Consider the following 15067-nt stretch of genomic DNA (forward strand, 5'->3'; position numbering starts at 1 on the left):
CACAATTCAGGGCAAAATAACTGAAACAGAGGCAAAAATAAAAACCTTAATGAACTTAGAACCAGGTGCACATGGAGCTCTTTTTCTTTGCAGTTCTGTATAGCCCCCCCTAACAATGTACATGGGTCCTATGAAAGTTTAGGGGTGTGGAAGTGGTGTGTGTGTGTAGTGAGAATGGTGGGGTAGGATGGGAGGAAGGGAGAGAATAAGTTGATACTTTTCCTAGGAATTGACTTAGGTGTTTGGATATACTTGAGGATAAGGATGTGGATTTTCTTCGAGTGCACTGCACTTCTTAGCATGTTGGGGTGTATTTTTTTTTTTTTTTCTGGCTGTGGCAGGTTTCATCAGATCTTGTTAACTCGGTATCTGTAGTGCTTGCTCAGGGTGGAAAACAGGAGCCTCATAAAGCATCAGTGAAGAACTCAATAGACAGAAAATGGAGAAGACTTCTGTATTCAGATGAAACTGGTGGAAGTTTACGTAGGCCGGATTGCTGTGATCCCCCGCTGGAATTTAGCCAGGACACACATTAGTGCACGCTACTTTCTGTCTAGCCTAATTAAAGGATTGTTGAGAACTAACAAAGTTGGCTGACTTGCAAAAGTCAGTGCTTGCTGAAATTTGTTAGTTGTAAGTGCTTAACAGTACGATCTGGTTTTTATGCTGGGGTCATTTTATTAATTAAAGTTTTCCAATCATCTAATTAGAAAAGACAGTATGAACTGAACCTGGAGGATTCCCAGTCTTACTTGCTAATTTAAAGAAAAGTAATGCCGTAGAAAACTGGATTCTGGACATGGCTTCAGAGATGCCCTGTACCACTGGAGTAATTATTTAGGATGCACTTCCAGTAGAGACATTAAAGGGACACCAGTGAGTTAGCTTTTAAACATAGAAATCTGTGCCAGCCCCCAAATTAGCTCTTGGACTAGAGGATGAGTGCACAATGGGAAGCTGGAAGGCATGCCCGACGCTACAGATCTAAACTGTGCCCTTTGCTCATTGATGTTATGCCTTATTTTTAGCTCAAATAATACTTTGTCTAAATAGCAGAAAGAGAAGGAAAAGTCTGATACGATTTTAGATGATTTCTTGACACTTAAAACCAGCACTTCTCAGAAAAATAAAATGGATAAGATGTTCTGTGTGTTTTCTTAATGTAAAGTACTGTGAATTGTCATAAATCCTTAACAGCCTGGACTTTGGTTGTCATCAGCTTCTTTATAGTCACACCATACTAAAGAGCAATGCTGTATATGTAAAATAAAAGTTTTAAAAGATTTTATTCAACATTTGTATGCCCCACCTACTGGAATAAGCAGAAATTATTAAAAGAAGAACAAAAAGATGTGGCCAATGAAACGAATAACAGGTCGGTGGATGTCTGGCAATTGAGTAATCCTCGTTTCTCACTCTCCCACTGAAGTGGCCAGAATCGACTCACTATTTCTCTATGGGCGCTGGAAAATGAAATATTTATACAAAAAGTTTTTTGTTTAAATTTATGTCTTCATAGTTGAACAAAAAGGATAGAAGGGAACTTTTAATTTGTGTGGAAATTGTAAAAGAAGCTACCTGTATTCTGATTAGTCTTGATCAGTTCTCTAGACCCAAGTTTGTAGATGCTTTTTCCAGCTGTGTGGCAGCAGCAGAGTACAGTGTTGTGAGACATGTGTGCTTCCTCTGCCTTACCGTGCTCCCGTCCAGATGCTTCACAGCCCAGCACATTGTGCCAGCATCCAGGTGCCTGTGCCAGACCAGTCTCCCCATGACAGCCGTTTTGTAGATCATGAGCACAGAGCATGGGTTGACCAGAGGAACATTTGTTTACGTGTCTTGCAGCTGAATTGAATTTTAAAAATTTAATGCTTGCTTTGAAATTAATTGAGATACTTAGCCATACCCTCTCAACAATTTTTATTTTTTTTAAAGCCTAGAGGAAGATTCTACCTAACTTAATATTTACAAGTTAAAATAAATATACCCATTGTTGTATTTGACATTTTAAAATAATACATGTTAAATCAAAATTGCAGCTATAGGCTTCACTCAAGAGCAATTATAAGAACTATTATCACAAGCCATACAGGATCAAACATCTTAGTTGTTCCATAGTGATTTTTTCCTCAAAAACAAAGCAGTTGAGGCCCTGGCCAGTAGCTCAGTTAGAGAGTCACCCCAATGTGCCAAGATTGCGGGTTCAGTCCCCAGTCAGGGTACATATAGGAGGCAACCAGTGAATACATAACTGAGTGGAATAACAAATTGATATTATTTCCTCCCCCCCCCCTGCACTCCCTCTCTCCCTCCCTCTCTTTTCCTGAAATCAATCAATAAATGAAAAATTAAAAACAAAGCAGTTGATGGTTTATACTAACTACATTGCTCAAGGCTCATTTGGGCTGTTGCTACTATGTTTTTGATGAGTAATATTACATGCTAACCAATCACATATCACTGGATCACTATATAAAAATTGATAATTTAGATGAAAAATAAAGGACACTTACTTGAAAGTTTAGAAGTGAGGTATTTATGTAGCCAGTGGATACATATATTCATATGGATACATGCACACAAACAGAGTGGGGCAAAAGTAGGTTTACAGTTCATATGGCAATGAATACAGTAATTCTTTTATTTTGGACTATGAGAGCTGCTGGTTCATGTCAGGTGCTGATAGCAGTAATGTGGATATAAGATGCTGCTCAGATGGATAGTGCAAAGGGAATCATTGTTCCTTGATTTGATCATGCTGTCTCTAAAACTTATTTTTTGATCTGGCATTGGATGTTGCATTATACTCAGAGACTTGGAAATCACAAAGCTGTGCAGCTGCAGAGTATATAAAGACATAGACCCTGTAACATTATCTCACACACCCAGCACTCACTGTTGGCAGTCTTCGTAAATGGAAGATTCTGTTGTGTAACAAAAGCTGGTTATTTTCCTTGTAACTGTAGAAGAGGCCTATAGTTTGAACCCACTATGGGTGTGTGAAGGGAATGGTGGGTAGAAGATTGGGACAAAGGGTGAGGTTGTGGGCAGTTAGGGAGCCAGCAAGTTAAAAAATACTGTTTTCTTATAAGGTCTCCTTGATCTTTTAATGTATATATAGACAAAGTGATCTTAGAATCTGATTCAGATTTTTAGTCTTGTGATTAAAGCTGGTAAGAGTAAAGAGGCTGAACTATGTGAAAACAGAAGTCTGTTATTGTGCATAGAGTTTAATTTAATTTGAAAACTTTTTTCTTCCATACTTTTTAAATTTTTGTGTTTTTTTTTTAAGTGAGAATATATGAATGAAGTAAAATAACCATTTACTTAAGAAAAACCTTTCAAAATCTTATATGGGATTAAAAAAACAAAACTATTGCTTTGAAAGATGATTTACCATACCATATCCAGATACGGATTTACACAGATGTCATTATTCTTTGTAATGGGATGGCTGTGAAAAAAAATTACTCCCAGGCTTCTGACAACATATTTTTATGCATCTGTTGTCCCCTGATCTCATCTTGTTTTCTAAATTTAGGGGCTTCTGAAGGCCTAGACCTCTCGTTGCTGTTCTTTAAGTTTTGCCATTGGAATTATACATTCTAGGGTTGATAAATCAGTTGGTCATTAAGTATTGATTCAATATGTACAGTGGGAATTGTACTGAGCTTGAGGTTGTAGAAAACATAGGTGAAGAACAAAGTTGCTTCCATAATTTTAGGATCCTTGGTTGGGTCTGCAAATTAAACTGACAAACAGAGATTAATAGGAGAAAAGCATATAAATTTGTTTCATGGAAGTTTCGTTGACATACGAGCATTCATAAGGAAATTAAGCCCTGAAGAAACAATTAGATCCGATGAAGAGTGGGCTATCATGTAGAAATATGATAGATTAAGGACTTTGAGGTAATGGTAGCAAACAGGGCGAATATTGACAAGGCCTGTCTTTTTTTAGGATTCTTCCTGGCACCCCTTTTGTCTCAGAGATAAGGAAGATCCTTTCCTCCCGGTATAGGGAGGTCACCTTCCACGTGAGAACTACATGACCTGTTCTAGAGAAGAAGGGCGATGGGAAGGTCAGAGTGATCCTGTGTCTGTTATTCTTCTCAAACTCATTCCACTTAAAAGATTCACTATGCCAACATGTTATATCCTTGAGGTAGCATGTTCTGATCCCTATCAAATACAAGATAGGAAGATCACAGTATGGAGTTTTCCATCTAGTCAGCAGTACTGGAATAATTAGACCGTATTAAAGAAGGTTCATTGATGTGGTAAATCTAGTACAGTGTGGAAGCATTGATAAAATTTAGATGATTTAACATCAGAATTCAGAAGGGAGTCATGAGACTGGAGGCATGATCGGACACATGGCTCCCCTGTTTAAATTGAAATATTTATGTAGAGGGGAGGAAGAAAGACAGACTCTCTCATGCGCTGGGATCCACCCGGCATGCCCACCAAGGAGTGATGCTTGGCCCCTGTGGGGCATTGCTCCGCTGCAACTGGAGCCATTCTAGCACCTGAGATGGAGGCCATGGAGCCATCCTCAGTGCCCAGGCCAGCTTTGCTCCAATGGAGCCTTGGCTGTGGGAGGAGAATAGAAAGAGAGAAAGGAATGGGGGAAGGGTGGAGAAGCAGATGGATGCTTTTCCTGTGTGCCCAGGACAGGAATCGAACCCAGGACTTCCACATGCTGGGCTGACACTTTACTGCAGAGCCAACCGACCAGAGCCTAGTGTGGGTTCTGAGTGAATAGAATTAGTTAAGATTATGGATTTTCTAGTCTAATGTAGCTTTTAAGAGCTTAGCCACAGGAATCAGATTCTGAAATGCTGACTCTGTGATGTATATCACCTTGCACAAATTACTGAGTCTCCCTGTGCCTCACTTTTTTATTCAGTACAGTAATAGCAATATTATTTACCTCACGCAGCTGTTAGAAAAATTAAAATACATGTAAAGCGGTTAGGACAGTCACTGGCACCTGTTCAGCACTCAGTAAATGCAACTTTTGTCATGATGAAGACTTATGGAATCTGACAAAAACATTTAAATTTTATGTAATAAGTAACATACATATATAGTGACATGTTTAAAGTGACATGTAAGGCCTGACCTGTGGTGGCGCAGTGGATAAAGTGTCGACCTGGAAATGCTGAGGTCGCCGGTTCGAAACCCTGGGCTTGCCTGGTCAAGGCACATATGGGAGTTCATGCTTTCAGGTCCTCCCCCCTGTCTCTCTCTCCTCTCTCTCTCTGTCTCTCTCTCTCTCCTCTCTAAAATGAATAAATAAATAAATAAATTTAAAAAATTTAAAGTGACATGTAAAGAAAAATAGTTAGACTATAGGGGCCAGTTCACACGGAGGAATGTACCAGCCCGGGAGACCACCTCCCTAGTGAATTGTAGTGGGAAATATTTGGTTTTAAGATACCGAGGGCCTGCAATAATAGCTACAACAAAAATGATGATGAAAAGAAACACCCCAGAAAGCTGTGTTTTCTTTACAAAATACTTTGATGAAACATTACCTCTATTGATAATAACAATACTTCCAGTTCAAGCATGAAGAAATGGAAACTTGATGTTGGCTTCCATCATGTGGTAAACAGGGTAACAAAGTAATAACAGAGGATCTTTAGAGAAGACATTGTTCATACAGAGTACCAGGCTAGCTGTAGAGATCAGTCAGGAGGATGCTAGGTCAGAGTTCTCGGGGAGGGAGTGGGAGGAGTGACATTGTGGGGAGATAATCAATTTGGGAGAAATAACTGCTCAAGTGTCAATGAACAGGAACTTGTTTTGAATTCTTTTGTACTAGTGACAGTGGTAAAATGATGAAAATGTCCCCCAGTGAGTTGCAGAATTTATTGAGAGGTCAAACATAGTAACTCAGACTTGAGTCTTTTCTGACTAGTGGGAAGCAAGATGAGGGCTAGGGAATGTGTTTTTAGAAATGCCACTCATGGGTTTTAAAGAGGAAGAGGAATTACTGAAGAATAGAAGAAAAGAAGTTTGTTACTTGGAGTTCCTAGGCAAGGATCAGGTAGTGTATCATCAAGGGATGACACAATTAGGGGGAGGAGCACCCGGAGGGGAAAAACACAGAAGAAAAAGTCAAGGAGGAGGGCTGGGCTAACATTTGAATTCAAAAGTCAGGAAATTTTTGGTAGGACCTTTTTATTAGAGTCAGGAAAATAAACTTGAGGGATTTAGGAAGAAAATAAGTTGTTAAAAAAAGAAGGCACAATATATAGAATACTCCTTTTTTTGAAATATTTTATTAAATATACTGTATTGGGTGACATTGATTAATAAAACTATACAGGTTGCAGGTGCACAATTCTACAACATGTCATCTGCATATTGTATTATGTGTTCACCACCCCTAGCCAAGTCTTCCTCCATCACCACGTATCCCCCGCAATCTTCCTGCACGTCCCTTCACCCCTTCCTTTCCTCCTGCAGTCCTCACACTGTTGTCTGTGTCTGTAAGTATTTTTCTTTGCTTAATCCCTTCACCTTTTTTCATCAAGCCCCTCAATCCCCATTCCCTCTGACAACTGTCAGTCTGTTCTCTGTAAACATGAGTTTCTGTGGGGTTTTGTTGTTGTTGTTATTTTGCTCATTAGATTCCACATATTAGTGAGGTCATATGGTACTTGTCTTTCTCTGACTGGCTAATTTCATTTAGCATAAAAATCTCCAGGTCTATCCTTGCTTTTAAAAAAGGTAAGCTTTCCTTCTGTTTCATGGCTGAGCACTATGTGTAAACATACCATTGCTTTTTCTTATCCACTCATGTACTGAATACTCAACTGGGAGGCAGGATTCTTGGAGTTAAGTTCTGAGTTTGCCATTAACTGCATGACCTTTGGCAATTTGTAAACTAATAGAATTTATCTGCACATAACTAAAAGTCCTTATTTTCACACTTACTAAGCACTTTTGACCTTTTTTTTTTTTTTTTTTTTTTGTATTTTTCTGAAGCTGGAAATGGGGAGAGACAGTCAGACAGACTCCTGCATGCGCCCGACCGGTATCCACCTGGCACGCCCACCAGGGGGCGACGCTCTGCCCACCAGGGGGCGATGCTCTGCCCCTCCGGGGCATTGCTCTGTTGGGACCAGAGCCACTCCAGTGCCTGGGGCAGAGGCCAAGGAGCCATCCCCAGCGCCCGGGCCATCTTTGCTCCAATGGAGCCTCGCTGCGGGAGGGGAAGAGAGAGGAAAGAGAGGGGGAGGGGTAGAGAAGCAGATGGGCACTTCTCCTGTGTGCCCTGGCCAGGATCGAACCCGGGACTTCTGCACGCCAGGCCGACGCTCTACCACTGAGCCAACCGGCCAGGGCCAACTTTTGACCTTTTTGATAATCTTAATTTGTGTAATAATATAACACATAGGATCCTGACAAGAAGTGAATGAGGACCCCGAGTACCCAGGCTGACGTTTCAAAGTCCCTACAGTAAAGCCCACATGCCTTACAAATAAGGGAGAACCATGGGCCCTCCCTGAATTGCTTAGACTGAAACCCATGTGTATGAACATGATGATCTGGTGTTGTCAGCCACAGCAGGGCTGAGGTAAAGAAAGACTTTTGAGGCAGTTGCACTGATGGCAATAAAAATTACATTACATAGGAAATTCCTAAAGGGACAAAAGATAAGTCAAGCAAATACAAGAATTACAAAGAGTAGCAGTATGAGGACGCTTAGGGAGAAAGGACAATCAGCTCCTATTTACCTGACTTGCTTTTGAAAGGCATTATTGTAGGACATTAAAGTAGTTTACAATTTAAAAGTGACTGTCCCATAACCCAGTTAGCAAGTGGAGGGTTTGCTTTTCAGAACTGGATCTGATATGGAGTCAGGACAGCAGGCTGGTTGCCTCTCTATTCTTTGGTGAGAAGGAAAAGTTGGCTTCAGTGTGCGCTGTTTCAGAGGCCAAGCAAGTGCAGGATACGCTTTTTGAAAGATTTCCAGTCATGAGGGCTAAATGAAATTGATTTTTTGAGAGATAATCTTTAATTTTCTGGGAAATAACAATGGTATTCAAAAGGTGTTTTTAGCTTAGAATATATTATTTATACTAGCTAATTGATAAGGTTTTGCCTAAAATTTTGTTTTTAAAGTATACTAAAACAGCCTGACCTGTGGTGGCGCAGTGGATAAAGCGTCGACCTGGAAATGCTGAGGTCACTGGTTCGAAACCCTGGCCTTGCCTGGTCAAAGCACATTTGGGAGTTCATGCTTCCAGTTCCTCCTCCCTTCTCTCTCTCTTTCTCTCTCCCTCTCTCTCTCCTCTCTAAAAAAAAAATGAATAAATAAAATTAAAACAAAACAAAACAAAAGTATACTAAAACAGAGACCAGTGTAATATCCTGAGCCTGAAAAAATGATGCTATGTTAGCCCAAATCTACAAATTATTGCCTACCATTCTCAATGTTAACAAAGGATAATCTTTTTTCCCCCCCCTATTTTTCTCAGATAACATTCAAGGGTCTTTAGAGTATTCAGTATAAATAAAAATGGTTATAGTCAGCTACTTTAAAGCTAAATTTGAAGTTGAGGTTTGTTTTGTCATTTACACTGACTTTGTATAATTTGGTAATATTAGACCACCCTATTTTACCAACTATTAAAAATATCCCACTGTGTGTGTTTAAAGATTTCCTTTACTTTAAAAACAATGATAAAAACCCTTATGCAATATTCAGAATGAGATGTGTTTTCAAACAGCAGCCCAGCTCATTTCAAGGAATTGAAATAAGTATCATTAAAATGGTAACTCAAATTAGTCAAAACACTTTTCTAGAATATTTCAATTAAAAGTGATTAAGAACCTCTGTGGTTTGCTAATCGACATTATTTTGTATTGCACTAATTTCCTAATTTAAAAAGAGAGTTCTTTCAGTGCTTTAAGAGAACATTCAGTACTCCTGAAATGCAGACTCAGTGGGGTGATCCCATTACGTGGTATCTTTGGTCTGAAAAGAACAGTCCTGATGGAAAATGTCCCAGCAAGGCCTCTCTCTGAGCATCAACAGATCCACGGCAAGGCCTGCAGGGAAAGGAGAGGTGTATTAGCTTTTGCCTCTAGATTGGCCAGGAGAAATTTGAAAGATAAAAATGTAAAAAATAGCTGGGCATTTCCAAAATGTCATTTTGAACAGAACTGGTTAGGCGCTTGGTCTTGAAGAGCGCTAATAATCTTGGCAAGAGATCAGGCAAATTAAACAAATGGGTTTTCTGTCCCAGATGTCTGCTTTGTTTCAGAACAACTGTGGAATGACTTTGCCACTTTTATGTATTTGCTTAATCTAGGCATTTTTTTCTGGAATATTTCTTGCTCCTATATGTACAGATTTTATAAAAAAGATAATATTCAACTATTGATACTTGACAGTTTGCTTTTAATAATGTTTAGTGATCAGCCAATCAGAATTATCAAATTTCCCAGTAAATTAGGTAATTGTGTAATATAACATTGCACAGTAATTTTTTTTTTAAACGAGAGAGAGACAAAGACCGACCATAAGGGAGAGAGATAAGTGTCAACTCATTGTTGTGGCACCTTAGTTGTTCATTGATTGCTTTCTCATATGTGCCTTGACATGGAGGGGGCGGCTCCAGGTGAGCCAGTGACCCCTTGCTCAAGCTTGTGAGCCCACGCTCAAAATGGCAACTTCGGGGTTTGAACCTTGGTCCTCAGTGTTCCAGTTTACTAGAATGTGGAATATGAGAAATTATTAAGTTTTATGTACCTTTTATTTTTTTTTTTATTTTATATTTTTAAGTGAGGGGCAGGGACACAGGGAGGCACAGAGAAAGACTCCAGCATGTGCCCCAACTGGGATCAACCTGGAAAGCGCCATACATGGTGATGCTCTGCCCATCTGGGGCTGCTGCTCTGTTGCTCAAAAACTGAGCTATTTCAGTGGCTGAGGCAAGGCCATGGAATCATTTCCAGCACCCAGAACCAACTTGCTCAAACCAATGAACCATGGCTGTGAGAGGGGGAGAGAGTAAGAGAGAGAGGGAGAGAGAGAAGAAAGGGAGGGGTGGAGAAGTAGATGGTTGCTTCTCTTGTATGCCCTGACCAGGAATCAAACCCAGGACTTCCACATGCTGGGCTGATACTCTTCTGCTGAACCAACCAGCCAGGGCCTATATGTACCTTTTATTTTAACAAAGGTATAATTTGCATTTGATCATTTTTTAATATGAGATGGTGTTATGATTAACGTAATAAAATCTAGAAGTACTTAAAAATATTTTCCAAGGCTTTTCATATTTTGAAAAGGCAAAGGCTAAGTCTAAAGCTAGAAGATGAGAATAAAGGAAGAAAACAGAAAAAAATAGCACTGTTGTCTATTAAAAATTTTTGCACTGTAGAGTTACTCTTTCAAAAAATCACAGGATAGCAGCCTCATGCATTTAAATTGCAAAGATCTATTGGAATTGTTACTGGAAATGAAGTTTAAGGGTAAAAAAAAGATTAAATTGCTAACCATTTATAAGGTTTTCTCATGTTTTAAAATATTCATAGCGAACACACAGTAGCCTAATTAATTCCACATGCATTATCTCTAGACTTTGGGAGAATTTTCAGATAAGACACTAAGGCAGACTTCTGCAGTGCCCAGAGCTCACCCTCCTGTTCTGCTGGTGTTTACCTAATCCTAAAATCTGTTGTCTTTCTAACATGTCAGTGGAAGGTGCTGTGGGGCATAGAACTGCAATCTGTAAGGTGAGCTGGACATGATCCATCAGAAATCTTTAGGGCCTGGGAGTAAGGGTCCAATCCAAGGATCTTATATTTTGAACATATCATATATTGAGTGCTTGGCAAATTGCAAAATGTGGGCACATGCACAACAAGACAGCATCACTGGAGAAGCTAAATATTCACTTAACGCAGTAGTATCCTCTGTAGAAATGCCTATGAGAAAGGTGTGGGAGTGGACGGCTCTATGTCCGGCACCACACCCAAACTACTCAGAACTTTATGAAAGGAATATGGAGGAGATATTGTCAATTTTAGTAACTTAACTCTGACTCAGTCTTTTATCCTTTTTTCCCGTAAATACCTATTTGGAAAATGATTCAATGTTTGCTAATTTACTAATTTATATGATGATTATACATAAAAGATCATTCAGAACAACTCTCAGTTGATGGCTGAGATTGTGAGGACACAGAGGTGTGAAGAGACTTCCCCAAGACAACCTTGTTCTTTTTGTTTCTTATTATAATCTCATTAATAAACCAAGTGTAGCTACTAAAGTTGATTACAATGAAGGAGGTTAATTTAATGGAAGATTAAAACACTAAGCAGAAAGAAGAGTTTCTCACAGCTTCTCTATGGGGCATCTTGATCTAGGCCCCATGGGGTACAAGGAAACTTATTGCACCAGACCCTGGTCTCCCCAAAGGCAGAGCTGACAGGAAGAGGGATGTTTTCTTTTCAAGCTGATGCTTGATGGCTCAGTCTGTCATTCCTAATTAGAAGTTTGGGTTTAGAAGAAATGAAAAAGGAACTTCATTTTTAAACTACAAATATTATTGAGTTATCATTTGTGGGTTTACTTGTTCCTCTGAACATTTTGAGAAAACCCTTTAAAATTGAATTTTAAGTGTAGTTTGTTTGTTTTTTAATGAATGGCTGTTTTCATCAAGAAGATGCAATCACAAGAAAATAAAATTGTAAGACCTTACTTAGGACTTAAGTCATTCCCCCCATTATTTCAAAGTTAATTGCATTGAAATCTGTTAAATAATGTCAGAGTAGAAAAGGATCTAGCCAACGGGTAGTGTACAGGTGTTCTGTTTTGTGATGGGTATGTCATTAAGGATGTTACTGTAGAAATGTCCGAAAATTGTGTGTGAGCATACCTCTAAACTATTAAATAAAATGCACTTTTAATGGACAAAAGGCTAAATGATTTCATAAGGGTTCTCACATTTAATTCAGCTCATTTTAAAATTACCAATAGAAGAAGCTCAACGTTTTGCTAAATGAAATCTACTCTATCTCTTCTTTTATTGCCTAAAAGGCAAGATTTTATCTAATCTTCTGCAGAGTGTGACATTGAACTGAAAATGTAATAGGCCAGATGGGGCACTAGGGTCAGGAGAGGTGAGAAGATAATTGTGATATGCTGCTATGATTAATAATGATATAAACAAAAAATCTTGCAACCCCTCTTGTTTTTATTTATTTTTATTTAGAACAGCCTACATCCTTCTGTAAAAGATGCTGCTCAGGTAATCGCGGTAATCCCAGGAATCCCAATGCAGCTACCCTCTTGTTTTAAGTAACTACTGTATTGGAAGCATTCTCTTGTAACTGTGAAATAGAAAGAAGTCTAGAAAGCAAATTAACTAATGGCCCATAAATCTCCTATTTTCACTGGCTTCTGAAGTTTAGAGCAATAGTGGTAAAACCTTTAGGTTTTTAAAATAATTTAAAGTTATGATTATTTGAATGAGGAGAATAAAATGTCCTTTGTTTTTAAATCGTATGCCCCCTCCTTTCTGATGCTTTCCATGGAACTCCAAGTCGGGGATTTGTAAAAAAAAAATTTTTAGTCCTGCAATAGTCTTTACCATTAAAAAAGATACAAGTTGTTTTGTCAGCCACCCTCCAATCAACTTTAATTTAGTGTGTATTTTAGAACTTGCATTATGAGCTTGAATTACTTCAGTCTTTTAAATGATTTCCCATTTTTGAAGTAAACCTTAATATTTTTATATTGTATTTTTTCTACCTTCCTCATTTCTCACTTTTCGTCTCCTATTAAACTTCCAGAAAAAGAGATGAGTTATTTCTCTTTCTTCATTGTTTTTGAGCAATTCATTTCTCCTTCACTGAGAAATATCACTATTATCCTGAGTAATAAAATGGAAAAATCAAATGTAATCTGGTGCTTAGGACTATATGATTTTAATTCAGTTACAGAAGAACTTCAAAAATGTATTCACATTCAGACACTTGTAGAATCATGAAATCAATAGGAAAGTTGATATTTTGGAGCTATTTCCCTACCACTTTCCATAGAAGCAAGATAATATCAATATCCTGTAAGTTACCCCATTACTGTTTAATGGCTGCTATTAGAAGACATGAGACACCTGGGCCAGAGGCAGTGATTCATTATTCACAGCACCCCAAACAGCATGAGATTCACTTTGAGAATTAGATTTCCTGTGCCCAAGTCTTAAGGAGGGGATGCGGGAGGGATGACTCCACAGACTTGGATGGATGCTACACATACAGTAAAATTCCCTTTCCCAGACTCCCTTTTAGGTCGAAGGAGGCCATGTGACTAGTTCTGGCCGATGGGCTCTACAAGGAAGTAATGTGACTTCTCCCCAATGCAGGGGATATGATGATAAAAAAGGCAAAACAAAACCAAAATACTTTGAGATGCAGGTAACATAATGGAGAGAGGCTGGGGGAAAAATTGTTATAACAATTGATTTCTAATTATTTTAATCTCTTTTAAAAGAGAAACTTTTTTTCATGACTTTTCTCAGTGAAGTAATATGGATATAAATAAGCCAGTGTACACATATAAGATGACTCAAGTGTTTTAATTGATAAATATGTACGATAAAACCATTTTGAAGACAGCAGACATAGAGAATGTTATTTTTTATTAAATGTACTTATTGAGTATCTATTATGTACTGGGCACTGATCTAGGTGTTTTAGTTACTTCCATGAACAGAACAAAGATTACCGACTGCTTTGGTAATTGGACATACATTCTAATGGGAAAGATGGGGAATAAACAATAAACACACATAAAGTGTATGTTATGTTAGAATTTAAGTGCTATGTTAGAAAACTCAGAGCAAAGTAAGGGAGATGAAGTTTGTTGTGTGTGTCATTTTATGAAGGGTTATCTGTATGCAAAATGCTTTGCCTGGCCTAAAATATCATTTTAGAATCAACCTACCTATTGGATGTTTACTTCTTTATGACTGTCATGAAATTTCATTGCTCATTCGATTTTACTTTCCCCTTACTTTGGAGTGTCACTTTCTCAAGCATGATCTGTTAAACTTTTGTTTAACCATTTTGGGTCTGCTCAAATGTAATCTCTTTAAGTCTTCCCTGGGGCCACCATCTTCCCTTTGCACTTATTGAATACTTGGACCTCGTAATATTGGCTAATCATTATTTTTCTCTCTCTACCACTAAACAGTAAGATTCTTGAAGGCAGACAATGCCTCTGTATTACCTGGTCCATTCAGTGTTTGTTGAATGCACAGTGTTTAAGTCATTGGCTGAATTTAGTTGAGATGCATCAAGAGGGCTCCAAAATGTGGTAGTGAAGCTGTGTAATAGCTTATAGTAACACTATGATGGTGGTTGAAGAGTAATTATATGGTAGTTTATACAATGCAGTTAAAAAGGGGTCTCAGCCTGACCTGTGGTGGCAGTGGATAAAGCATCAACCTGGAAATGAGGTTGCCGGTTCTAAATCCTGGGTTTGCCTGGTCAAGGCACATATGGGAGTTGATGCTTCCTGCTCCTCTCCCCTTCTCTCTCTCTCTATCTCTCTTTCCCCCTCTCTCTCTGTCTCTCTCTCCTCTCTCTCTCTGTCTCTCTCCTTCTCTCTCTCCTTTCTAAAATGAATGAATTAAAAAAATAAATAAAGAAAGAAACTTTCTAATGCCAGGGGCATCTGAGGATTCAGCTCAATTCTGGCACTATCTACCCAGAGATAGAATCAGTTTCCACAGATAAAGTGCTCAGTTCCAAAAACCTGCTCTCCATTTCAGACACCAGTTGCAAACCCAGGTTGTTACCTGTTCTCCTCACCGAATGGCTATAAATCAGATGTTCCCAGGATGACTTCCTCGATTAGTTTGCTTGTAGAACTCAAGAAAACCCATTTACTCACTATTTTACTTCTTTATTACAAAGATATTAAAGGATAGGAATGAATAGCCAGATGAGATATGTAAGGTGAGGTCCTGAACAGAGGAGCTTCTGTCCTCATGGAACTTGGGGCCTGGCGTGGTGGCACCTGGAAACAGTTTGGTTCC

General features: G+C 38.7%; 1 protein-coding gene across 2 annotated transcripts in view; it reads left to right on the forward strand.

Annotated features, from left to right (window-relative positions):
* Positions 1–15067, forward strand: part of NKAIN2 (sodium/potassium transporting ATPase interacting 2) — a 1024603-nt gene that overhangs the window by 15883 nt on the left and 993653 nt on the right. The window lies entirely within an intron of this gene.

Source organism: Saccopteryx bilineata, chromosome 12, assembly GCF_036850765.1.
Source record: "Saccopteryx bilineata isolate mSacBil1 chromosome 12, mSacBil1_pri_phased_curated, whole genome shotgun sequence".
Classification (NCBI taxonomy): domain Eukaryota; kingdom Metazoa; phylum Chordata; class Mammalia; order Chiroptera; family Emballonuridae; genus Saccopteryx; species Saccopteryx bilineata.